Source organism: Notamacropus eugenii, chromosome 1, assembly GCF_028372415.1.
Source record: "Notamacropus eugenii isolate mMacEug1 chromosome 1, mMacEug1.pri_v2, whole genome shotgun sequence".
NCBI classification, from domain to species: Eukaryota; Metazoa; Chordata; class Mammalia; order Diprotodontia; family Macropodidae; genus Notamacropus; species Notamacropus eugenii.
The window spans coordinates 272,309,912-272,322,980 of record NC_092872.1 but is presented as its reverse complement, the minus strand read 5'-3'; the positions used below and the strand labels follow the sequence as shown (position 1 = coordinate 272,322,980).

The following is a 13,069-nucleotide window of genomic DNA, read 5'->3' as shown; positions in this document are numbered from 1 at the left end:
TGTAGACATTCATGAAGATAAGTAATAATTGGAGAATAACTATAATTTTCCACCTTTTACAACTAATTAAGGAGCTTAGTGAACATTGACAGAGGACTACATGATTTATCCAAGAGTCTGAAGAGAGCAACCCGGGGGGGAAATCTCTCTATGATTAGGTTGGACCTTCCTAAAAGTAATATGCTGGACTTAATAGGTGTTCATTAAATGTTTAATTCACAAGTCTTTGGTTGCCATCTTAGAATTTGTAAGTACTGAGGAGAGGATGACTTCAACCTCTCCCTGTCACCTGGTTCCTTCCCAACTGCCTATAAATATGCACAAATCTTCCACATCCTTTGAAAAGAAAAGGCATCCTCATCTGATTGACTTCCTATATCTCTCCTCCTTTTCTCAACCAATCACCTACAAAAAAAAATTGCCAGCTATTATTGTCTCCATTCTCTATTTCCTTTGCTCTCACTGAGTTTCTAGTTTTCTGCTGAATAGTTAGCATTTATACAGCGTTTTACAAATGGCAAAGTACTTTACATGTGTTGTTTCTTTGGATCTTCACAATAACCCTTCAAGGAAGTTACTATTATTATTGCATTTTTACAGATGAGGCTACAGAGATTAAAAAAATTTAAGTGACTTTCCTAAAGTCACATGGCTAGTAAGTATCTGAGGAAACCTTGGAACTCTAGACTTTCTGACTGCAAGTGCAGTATTTCTATGTACTGCATCAGTCAGATGACTAGGCAAGTTTCCAGGCTCAGTTCAGAAATCACCTTCTGTATGAAGTCTTTTCTGATCCCCAATTGCCAGTACACTCTATCTTTAAAAAATCATCCTGTATCTATTTTATATAAAAATATACATATGTATTAATTCATTTGTTCTTCAGTCATTTCCATTATGTTCAACATTTTGGGACCCCATTTGGGGTTTTTGGCTTGCCATTTCCTTCTCTAGCTCAAGTAACTAATAAATAAATTGAGGTAAACAGGGTTAAGTGACTTACTCAGGGTGACACAGCTACTAAGTGTCTGAAGCCAGATTCGAACTCAGGAAGATTCATCTTCCTTACTCCAAGCCCACCACTCTACCCAATGTGTGTGTGTGTGTGTGTGTGTGTGTGTGTGTGTGTGTGTGTGTGTGTGTACAGATAGATACCTCTCTATATATATAGAAAGAAAGATAGATAGATACATAGATAGATAGATCTCTACACACATACATTGTCTTCACTTTCCCCCATGTATATTAGCTGCCAGAGGACAGCAATTGCTTTTTACCCTCCTCTCTATGCCTGCTGCCTAGCTGGGGATATACAATATTTATGCTAAGCGAATACAAACTAATTAGAGATTGGGAAAAGTCCAGACAACTGAAGAGATGAGGAAAGGCTTCATGAAAGGAGCATGACTTCAGAGAGCTTTGGAGCAAGCTCTGCACTGCAAGAACCAGGCTAAGGAGGGACAACTTTACAGACATTGGGGACAGGCTCTTTATACAAAGGCAGTGAGGTCATGCATGGGAAATGGCAAGATAAATAGTTTGTCTAGACTTTATAGTATGAGAGTAAGAATAATGGGAAATAATTCTGGAAGCCTCCATCCTGGTATCTCCATATGGTATCTCCATAATAGAAAGCACCATTTCTTGGGAGGCATAGTTAGGCAGTGCCCTAGCTTTACTAACTTCACTGCTGGCTCATCTCACTCTCCAGGTTTCTCCACTTCCTCACCGGTCTCTTTTCAGCTTGGAAAGACCTCTAACCCAAACTTGAGACTCACTCTGTTGATTGGTGACTGCCCAGCTCAGACCACAATTCTCTGCAGTTCTTAGCCACACTCACTTTACTCCCAGCTAGATTAACCTCCTGACTTTTCTGTCTACTCAACTCAATCATTGTACCAACTTGGGATGTCATAACCCCTCTTCCCACTTCTCTTTCTGTGCTGATGTTCTGCAATAGAATATAAGATCTTTGGCCATAGGAACTGTTTTATTTACTTTATTATGATTCCTTTGGGGTGACTATCACAACAGTACCTCACATATTTGTAGTACTGTAACGACTACAGAGCACTTTACTAATATGATTTGTTTTTTTTCATCACAGTAGCCTTTGGAGGAAGGTGCTATTAATAGCCTCCTTTTTCAAATAAGACAGAAAGATATTAAATGACTTACCCAAGGTCACCAAGCTAGTAAATGTTTGAGACTGGGTTTGAACTCTAGTCTTCTTGATCCCAGCTCCAGTTCTCTATCTGCTGTACCACCAAGCCTCTTCCATCCTTCCTTGATGATTCTTGGTTGCAAACTGTAGTGATAAGGCTAGTAATGTCCTTAACTGATGTACAAAAGTTAAAAGAAGGGCAGGTTTGGGGTACATTTTGTTTGGGACATGTTGGAGGCACATATGGGACCATCAAGTAGAGATATTTGGCAGGTAGTTGTTGATATAAGACAGGAGCTCTAAAAAGAGAGCTGAAAGCTGGATATGAGGATGTGACATTCTTATTCATAGAGATGATAAGTGAAATTGGGGGCACCAATGGGAAGTATGAGAAGAAGTGTAAGGAGAAGAAAAGAAGGCTCAGGACAGAGCTCTAGGGGAGAGAGACAGAGAGAAAGACAGAGAAAGACAGAGAGAGAGACAGAAACAGAGACAGAGAGACAGAAAAGAGATACAGAGAGAAAGAGAAAGACAGTGAGTGAGTGAGAGAGACAGACAGACAGACCTGAATATTTCTCCATAGAGGTAAGAGGGGAACCAGGAGTTCTCAATGTCACAAAGATTAGGGGACAAGAGAATATTAGAAACATAATATGGTCTCTTGGGTCAAACATTACAGAGAGGTCAAAAAGGATGACTATTAAAGAAAAAACAACAAAGTGTCTCTGGAATCGGAACCTGGGATCAAATCTTACATCTGTGATGTATTACTAGTATGACCTTGGACAAGTCACTTAATCTCTCCAGCCTCAATTACCTCTTCTCTAAAGGAGGAGGTTAGACTCATTCATCTCTAAAGTCCCTTTGTTGAATGCAGCTGTGGATCTTGTGTGAGATCCTAGTGCTGCAAATTGCCTGAAGGCCATAAAAAGAAGTTAAGAGAGGTCTATTGAAACAAGTTGATTTTTTATTTTTAAGATGTTGAATGTTGGCATCAAAAAGGTCTACCTGACTTTGATCCCAACTGACTCTGTGATCAGGGCAGGTACAAACTGGTTTCCCAGTAGCTGCACCTGGAGTCCAGGCCTGCTGTTCTGACCAGATGTCACCCATTCCCCACTCTCAACCTCCCCCAGCCTTCTCTATGGACTTTCAGTTATTATATAAAACAATTTTCATAACAGTTTCTTCAAACTGCGCCTGCCATGAGACTCCTCCTTGTTGAGCTGTATTTAGCACTGGTCTTGCTCTTCCCTTCTTTGTCACTCAACTACTTTGGTGCTGTGAGATGTCCCCAAATGTAATTATTTTGCCTTGGTTAAAAGACCCAAGTTCTTACTACTTTAGTAGTGTCTTTATTTCAGGTTGATACCTTCAAGTTATAGTTGATTGATCAATGATAATAAATTCATTAACTAAGAGGTGATTTATAAACTTCTAGAGAGTAGTTTGATTCCAGTTGCAGAGGAGGTTGGAACTCAGATCACAAGGTACTAAAAAATTAATGAAAGAGAAAATAGAAACTATAAATACAGATAGTCCCTCCACCACAAGGATTTTGAATGCATCAAGGAAATGGAGCAAATGAATGAAGAAATGTAAAACAATAACTAGAGGGAATGGCCAGATAACATAAAGGTGTGTTAAAGAGGGAGGAGGCAATTTTGTCATTGTTTGCTGGATTGGATTGGATAGGATTAGGCCAACATTAGAAACAAACAGGTCAGCATCAATCAAGCTGGAATGTGGACAAACAGGTACGAAAACTGAGAATACAGCTATATAGAAATTGTGCCACAAAAAATTGTGGATAAGTTCACTTACCTTGGCAGTATACTTTCCAAAGATATACACATTGACAATGAGGTTGATGCACTCATTGCCAGAGTTAGCTCAGTGTTTGGGAGGCTCTGAAGAAAGGTTTGGGAGAGAAGAGGTGTTAGACTGGCTATCATACTGAAGGTCTACAGAGCTATTGTGATGACCTCATTGTTATATGCTTGGGAAATGTGGACAGTCTACCAGCTCCATTCCAGGAAACTGAATCACTTCCACATGAACTGTCTTAGGAAGATTCTGAGGATCATCTGGCAGGATAAGGTAGCAGACACTGAATTCCTAGCTTGAACTGAACTGTCAAGTATTCAAACTATACTTCAGAGAGTGTAACTCCAATGGGCTGGTCACATTGTTTGAATACAAAATGTACGCTTGCCAAAAAGACTATTGTATGGAGAACTTGCATAGGGCAGGTGATCACATGGTGTCCAGAAGAAGCAATACAAGGATACTCTCAAGGTCTCTCTCAAGAACTTTGGATTTGCCTGTGCAACATGGGAGACACTGTCATAGGACCACTCAGCATGGCATACCCACATCAGAAAAGGTGCTGTGCTCTTTGAGCAAAGCAGAATTGAGACAGAGCAAAGTAAACACAGGATGCCCAAATTTGGGATATCCACCCCAAATATTCACATGGACTATCTGTGCCCAATGTGTAGTGTAGCATTTTGAGCTCATATTGGTCTGATCAGTCACAGTTGGACACACTGAAATTTCACTTTATCATGGTGATGTCATTTTGGTCCTCTTTAAAGACAAAGGACAACAACCAACCAATCAACCAACAGGCATCACCTGAGGACTACTCCCATCTCTTTAGTGATAATCTCATCTCCCAGTGAGACTGTAATAGAAAGGACCTGAGGTGATATTAAACCTATTTCCTCATTAAAAAATCCACCAATCAGAATCATTTTACCCTTATATATAAATTATTTCCCTCCTGTCTCTAAAAATTCAGTGGCAGGCTCCACTTCAACTGCTTGATTCATTGATGAGTCAACAAACTCCTTTTTTGTCTTCTTTGCTGAGTTTGCTTTTAATTGACTGGGATGAGGCCTGAACCAGGATTTTCTTTTAACATAAACAATCTATATTCTACATGATGATTGATAGTGGGGTTGCTTGATGATGAACCAGCTTGAATATTCTAGAAATGAGCTAAATTATGGATGTCTCAAAATTTCTGTAGATTGAAGTATAACATAAGGCCTATTGAGATGGTTTTATTAATGTTTCCAAGATGGAATCTGATGATCTGTCATCAATTAACATATGGGTTACATGGAAGTAAGTCATTAAGAATTCAGAAACATTTCTTTCTCAAAAACAATATTTTGCAAGATGAGTAGGTCAAAATTTATTGTTGTTTTTCAGTCATTTAAGAATCTTCATGACCCCATTTGAGGTTTTCTGGGCAAAGATAGTGAAATAGATTGCCCTTTCCTTCTCCAACTCATTTTACAATTGAGCAACTGAGGCAAACAGGATTAAGTGACTTGCCTCAGGTCATACAGTTAGTAAATATCTGAGGCTACATTTGAAATCAGAAAGATGGAGTATCCCTGGTTTCTAGCCCAGTGCCCTATCCACTATACCACCTAGCTACCCTAAATAAGGATCTCATATCATCTAGTAAAAAACTATTTAATACCTAATATTATTGAATTATGTATAAGGAAAGTAGCAAGTTGCTTTCTCAGCTGTACCTGAAGCCCTTTACTAGCTTCTGGAATTAGTTACAACTGCTCTTCAGGTCTTTTCATGATGTCCAGGACATCCTTCCTTGGTCTTGTAGCCCATAACCCCAAGGCTTTTCTCAGCTCTTTTGTGACTCAGACTCAGGAATTAATTTGAGAAAAGAAAAAGCTTTAGGATTAACTCTGACTTTTTAATTGCTTTTCTTCTGCTTTAGCTGACACTTTTTCTGTTCAATCTACTCTTTGAATTACAATGGGAGAAAGCTCCCTCTGTGACCCTAGCCACTTCATGCGAATCACCTCTTATAACTGCACTGTAGGAGACTAGATCAGGTGAGGTGAGGCCATCAATTTCTTGATATTAACAAACTCCATTTTCAACCCAAAGAATGAGGATTTTGACACTGAGATGCTTCTGGGATATACCTTGCCACTAAGAACCTAATTGACTCTATCTACATATATACATGAACAAGTGGAAGGTACCTTGCTGATCTTTCAGTGGTATCTCATTTATCCAGACCAAGGAAAGAAAGGTCAAATGATTTATATGGCCAAGGTTACATAAGCACTAAGGAAGGAGAGCTGAGGTCAAGCCAAGATCCTCCAATTTCAAAACTAGTTCCCTTTTGACTATCTCAGATCCTTCTTTCTTGACTGATAGGATCTAGTTAGCATGGAAATGACTGTCAGGAAAGGGTGGAAGAGAATGAGAGAATATTGAAACACCTAAAGAGAGAGAAAAAAAGGGAAGTGAAGGCCCACATGGCAAACTGTGTTCTTTCTAGCTTTTGCCTCTGGCCAGCTCAAATCTTTAAAGTACTCCCAACTTCCTTCAGCTGTGACCAGGGGCCCAATTAAAAAATAGAGAACATAATTATCAACAAGACAAAACTGACAGTAAGATATTTTCTACTGAAATAGAGTACCTGTTTGGTAATAGCCAGGAGTGAACTCATCCTTGATGGGATCAATTTTCCCAGGGGCAACCAATTGAATCTTTATTTTAATTAGGGATTTGCAAACTGATTTTAATTGTAACACATCTGTCTTGCAAAATACTTTAATCTTCAGCATGTTGGGCACTGACCCATGAAAGAGTCAGCACTGCTAAAGGAGATGGCAGTCAAACCCAGACTTTTCTTTAATTAAGATGATGATAGAAAATTAACTGAAGGCATTCTGGAGTAAGAGAAAAAAGGAAAGAAATATTTGGAGTCAGGATTCTCAGGATGGTGATATGAGGAGTAACTTTGATATGAACAAGGATGTTGTAAGATTATGAAATATATTTTCGATCTCAATTCATCTGTCCAAACTAGACCATGTGTTAGCTTTAAAAACATAAAGATTTATTGTGGACAATAAAGAGAAAGTGATAATTCACTAAATCGTTAAGATACATGTTATGCATTAGACATTGTGATATGTGTTTGGGTTCTGAAGTAAATGACCTTTGCCTTCAAGATGATCACAATCAGGGGACAGAGCCAATATGGCAGAGTAGAAGGACGTACTCCCCCTACAGCCCATGAAATACCTGTAAAAAATGATGCTAAACTAATTCTAGAGCAGCAGAAGCCACAAAACAACAGAAGGAAAGAGATTTCCAGCCCAATACAGTGTGGAAGGCCAACAGGAAAGGTCTATCACATCAGACTAGGAGCCCTATCACAAGGGCTAGGAGCACAGCACAGCACAGCCTTGACCATGCCATGCATCACATATAAGACCAGAGCAGGTTTCAGGGCATGGAATCATGGGCAGCAGCTGTGGTTTCCAGATTACTCAACTCACAAATGCCAAAGACAGCTTCAAAGGTCAGTGGGAAAGCTCTGTCACCTGGGTGAGAAGGGAGTAAGGTCCTACTCCATTTTTCAAGCACTCACATAAAAGCCCCAGACAGAATTGAACAGATTTGGATATCAGCCCTGAGAGACAGTCCTGATGTGAGGAAGAGCACCAGTGTGGTAGAGCTGGTGGAAGCTCTGGAGAGGGAATTCTACTCACAGATCCTGGGCAAAAAAACTTATGGTTGCTCCCAAACCAGATCACAGGCCAGGAGAGGAGTAAACTCCTCTTCCTTGATTGTGCCACCTTAGAGGAACTGAAAAATTACAGGTCTCTAGAGGATAACCTCCTCTTGACAAAGGACTAAAAATTCAAGTAAGTGGCTGGGAAAATGCTCCCAAAAGGGGAAAAAAGTAAGACTATAGAAGGTTACTTTTTTAGTTAACAAGCATTTTCTTCAATCCTTTTGAATGAGAAAGAACAATGCATACCATGAGAGGAAGACAAAAAAGTCAAGGTTTCTGTATCCAAAACCTCCAAAATAAAAATGTAATAGTCGGAGGTGGAGCCAAGATGGCGAAGTAGAAAGACGCACATACACATAGCTCCGAACCCACAAACCACAGAACGGCTAGAGGGGACTAACCCAGGGCGGATTCTGCACCCAGAGACCACGGAATATTGGAGCGAGGGAGATTTCTGTTCCGGAGAGACCTGCAAACCTCTCGCAGGGGGTCCTTCGAGCCGTGGACTGGGCGCCGGGATGGGGAGCAGAGGGCAGCCCTGCCGCGGCCACGACACCGTGAGGAAAAGATCCGAGAGGGCTACGGGGACGGGATCTCCAGCGGCCACGCGGGTCCCCCCACCCACAGAGGGACCTGCAAACCTCTCGCAAAAGGTCCGTCGCGCTGCAGACGCGGAGGCCAGCCCGGACCTGCAGCGGCGGCCGTGGCTTGGAGAGGTACAGATTCGAGAAGGCTCCAGAGACGGGATGTCCAGCGGCAGCACTAGCCCCCCCACCAACAGGTGACTGACGGGGGTTAGGTGAGAGAGTGTCTTTGGCGGGTCAAGAGGGGAGTGGGGTGCCCCCATGGCTCGGGCCCCCCCAGGAGATAGAAGTTGAGAGGCGGCTGCAGACAGGGGCTCCCCAAACGGGTGGGAGCCTGGATCCATTGTGGATGGTCTGTGCATAAACCCCCTAAGGGAACTGAGCCAGAGAGGCGGCCCTGCCCCTGACCACCTGGACTTAATTCTCACACTGAATAGCAGTCCGACCCCTGCCAAAAACCCTAAGGCGAGAAGCAGCATTTGAATCTCAGTCCCCAAACGCTGGCTGGGAGGACCAGGAGGCAAGGTGGGTGTGAGGAGAACATTCAGAGGTCAGGTCACTGGTTGGGGAGAATGCCAAGAAAAGGGAAAAGAAATAAAACCATTGAAGGGTATTTTCTCGGAGAAAAGACACTTCCTCCCTTCCTTTCTGATGGGGAGGAACAATGCTTGCCATCAGGCAAAGACACAGAAATCGAGGATTCTGTGTCCCAGTCCACCCAATGGGCTCAGGCCATGGAAGAGCTCAAGAGGAATTTTGAAAATCAGGTTAGAGAGGTGGAGGAAAGACTGGGAAGGGAAATGAAAGGGATGAGGGAGAAGCATGAAAAGCAGATCAGCTCCCTGCTAAAGGAGAACCAAAAAAATCTTGAAGAAATTGGCACCCTGAGAACTAGCCTAACTCAGTTGGCAAGGGAGGTGCAAGGGGCCAATGGGGAGAAGAATGCTTTCAAAAGCAGAATTAACCAAATGGAAAAGGAGATTCAAAAGCTCACTGAAGAAAATAGATCTTTCAAAACTGGAATGGTACAGATGGACGCTAAGGACTTTATGAGAAAGACAGATATCTCAGAACATACCACGCAGATTCGAAAAATGGAAGATAATGTGAAATATCTTATTGGAAAAACAACTGACCTGGAAAATAGAATCAGGAGAGATAATGTAAAAATTCTGGGACTACCTGAAAACCATGATCAAAAGAAGAGCCTAGACATCATCTTCCATGAAATTATCGAGGAAAACTGCCCTGAGATTCTAGAACCAGAAGGCAAAATAAATATTCAAGGAATCCGCAGAACACCGCATGAAAGAGATCCAAAAAGAGAAACTCCCAGGAGCATTGTGGCCAAATTACAGAATTCCCAGGTGAAAGAGAAAATATTGCAAGCAGCTAGAAAGAAACAATTCAAGTATTGTGGAAATACAATCAGGATAGCACAAGATCTGGCACCCTCTACATTGAGAGATAGAAGGGAATGGAATAGGATATTCCAGAAGTCAAAGGAACTAGGACTGAAGCCAAGAATCACCTACCCAGCAAAACTGAGTATAATACTTCAGGAGAAAAAATGGTCTTTCAATGAAATAGAGGACTTTCAAATTTTCCTGATGAAAAGACCAGAGCTGGAAAGAAAATTTGACTTTCTAACACAAGAATGAAGAGAACCATGAAAAGGTGAACAGCAAAGAGAAGTCATAAGGGACTTACTAAAGTTGAACTGTTTACATTCCTACATGGAAAGACAATATTTGTAACTCTTGAAACATTTCAGTATCTGGGTACTGGGTGGGAGCACACACACACACATGCACACACGCACACATACATAGAGACAGAGTGCACAGAGTAAATTGAAGAGGATGGGATCATATCTTAAAAAAAAATGAAATCAAGCAGTGAGAGAGAAATATTGGGAGGAGAAAGGGAGAAGTTGAATGGGGCAAATTATCTCTCATAAAAGAGGCAAGCAAAAGACTTATTAGTGGTTGGCTAAAGAGGGGAGGCAAGAGAAAAACATGAGGTCTACTCTCATCACAATCCACTAAAGGAAAGAATATAATGCACACTCATTTTGATAGGAAAACCTATCTCATAATACAGGAGAGTGGGAGACAGGGGCACAAGCAGGGTTGGGGGGAGGATAGAGGGGAGGGCATGGGGAGGAGAATGCAATCCGAGGTCGACACTCATGGGGAGGGAAAGGATCATAAGAAAATAGAAGTAATGGGGGACAGGATAGGATGGAGGGAAATATAGTTAGTCCTATACAACACAACTAGTATGGAAATCATTTGCAAAACTAAACAGATATGGCCTATATTGAATTGCCTGTCTTCCAAGGGGAAGGGGTGGAGAGGGAGGGAGATAAAGAAGTTGGAACTCAAAGTGTTAGGACCAAATGTAATGTTCTTACCACTGGGTAACAAGAAATACAGGTTAAGGGGTCAAGAAAGCTATCTGGCCCTACAGGACAAAAGAGAAGACGGAGACAAGGGCAGGGAGGGAGGATAGAGGAGAGAGCAGATAGGTCACAGGGGCAATTAGAAAGCTTGGGTTTGGGGGGGGAGGGGATAAAAGGGGAGAAAATTTGTAACCCAAAATTGTGTGAAAATAAATGTTAAAAGTTAAATAAAAAAAAAAGTTTGGGGAGGGAGGCTGAAAGGAGGGAGAAAAAGCTTGTTAATTGAAAAATAAAGTAAAATTTAAAAAAAATGTAATAGTCTCAGGTCATGGAAGAGCTCAAAAAGGATTTTGAAAATCAAATAAGAGAGGTGCGGGAAAATTGGGAAGAGAAATGAGAGTGATGCAAGAAAATCAAGAAAAGCAAGTCAACAGCTTGCTAAAGGACATCCAAAAAATGATGAAGAGAATTATAGTTTTAAAAATAGACTAACTCAAATTGCAAAGAGGTCAAAAAAGTCAAAAAGGAGAAGAATCCTTTAAAAAGCAGAATTAGCCAAATGAAAAAGGAGGTTCAAAATCTCACTGAAGAAAATAATCCTTTAAAAATTAGAATGGAGAAGATGGAAGCTAATGACTTCATAAGAAACCAAGAAATTACAAAACAAAATCAAAAGAATAAAAAAATAGAAGCTAATGTGAAATACCTCATTGGACAAACAACTGACCTGGAAAACAGATCCAGGAGAGACAATTTAAAAATTATGGGACTACCTGAAAGCCATCAAAAAAAGAGCCTAGACATCATCTTTCATGAAATTATCAAGGTAGAGAAAGAGAAATATGCAGAAATGGCTCAGGAGTGGAAAGCAACTCAGGGGAAGGTCCCTTTGCCACCTGGAAAGCAGAAACCTGTTCCCACAGCATCCTGTGAAACAGTGAACCAGCTTCCCCTTGTACAGACTCAGAATGTTTCACTTCCAGATTCTCAAGCCTGTATTTGAATAGTGATCAGGCTGTGCTTGGAAGTTTTTTTTTTTTTTTACTTGAACATTTTTAGCCACAGAGAGCTACCTCCTCACTATGAACAGCACTTCCTCCCTTGTGAAATTGGCTATATCAAATATTCACTTCAGGAAGGAATTGTGGCTGAATTCCACTGATTTATACACCCAGGTGAGGTGCCACAAGGCTTCCAGTTTCTCAGGCTGCAACTGATGCCAGTAACAAGATCCCTATTTCTAACTTTCACTCAGGAGATGACTATGCAACTATGTTGCAAAACCTTTGTTGATTTATCCAAACCAAAGCAGCTGGCCACCTATGTACTGAAAGTCTGATGATAGGTACAGAGTTAGCTGGTGCTTGAAGCATATGGCAAAGAAATTGGAAATCAGGCACGAGCTAGAAGTCCTCACTGTAGAGGACCTGGTGGTGGGAATCTACCAACAAAAACTTTATAAGGAGCCATCAAAGACCTGGGTATGAAGCCTCCTTGATGTGTCCATGTGGGATTACTCTAGCAACACAAGGTGCAAGTGGCATGAAAAAAAGATATTCTCTTTTGTGCTCTGGCGGTCTGCAAGAAGACTGCATATTGCATCAGTAATTCCCTAGGTACTCTTTTTGGTATTCCACTCACAGAAGCTCATGTACCACTGCAGGATTATGAAGCCAGTAACAGTGTGAACCCCAAAATGGTGGTGCTGGATGCAGGGCGATTCCAGAAACTCTTCTCATCAGGAACAAAGATCTAACACATCCTCTTGTGACTATCCATCTGGGGTGAAAACAACTGGCAAGACGAGCAATGGTTGGGGAAGAGGCATTACCCGACTGCTGGAGAGCATATCCAATTCCTCTGGCAGCTTCAAGAAACTCCAAAATTGTAAGACTCCACTCTCTCCTTATGTGCCCCAAAAGGATGAGTGCAAATCTTTCTCCTCCTTCTCCTAAGAATGGGATCTTTTTCAGTTTCTGCAAGAAGCAGCAGACCCTAAGCCCCTTCCATAATCAGTACACTTGAGCAAACAAATCTTCACATTGACTTTTCCTCCCACTGGAGAAACTTTCATTTGGAAAGAAATCCTATTCATAAATTAAAACTTGTTCGTAGTTTGGGAAAGAATTGGCAGCTTTGTTTTATTTTTATTTTTACTATTATCATTACTAAAGCATTTTATTTTCTGAATGTGTGGTGGGAATAGTATTAAAGTTTGAAGTGGACTTTAAAAAAAAAAAAAGAAAGAAATTATCAAGGCAAACTGCCCTGACATTCTAGAACCAGAGGGCAAAACAAATATTGAAAGAATCCACCAATCACCTCCTGAAAGAGATACA

At 41.1% G+C, this 13,069-nt stretch overlaps 1 pseudogene; it reads left to right on the top strand.

Moving 5' to 3' along the window:
* The first annotated feature begins 11,565 nt into the window (after positions 1 to 11,565).
* LOC140525131 (protein maelstrom homolog pseudogene) lies at positions 11,566 to 12,685 on the top strand (annotated as a pseudogene).
* Positions 12,686 to 13,069: the final 384 nt, after the last annotated feature.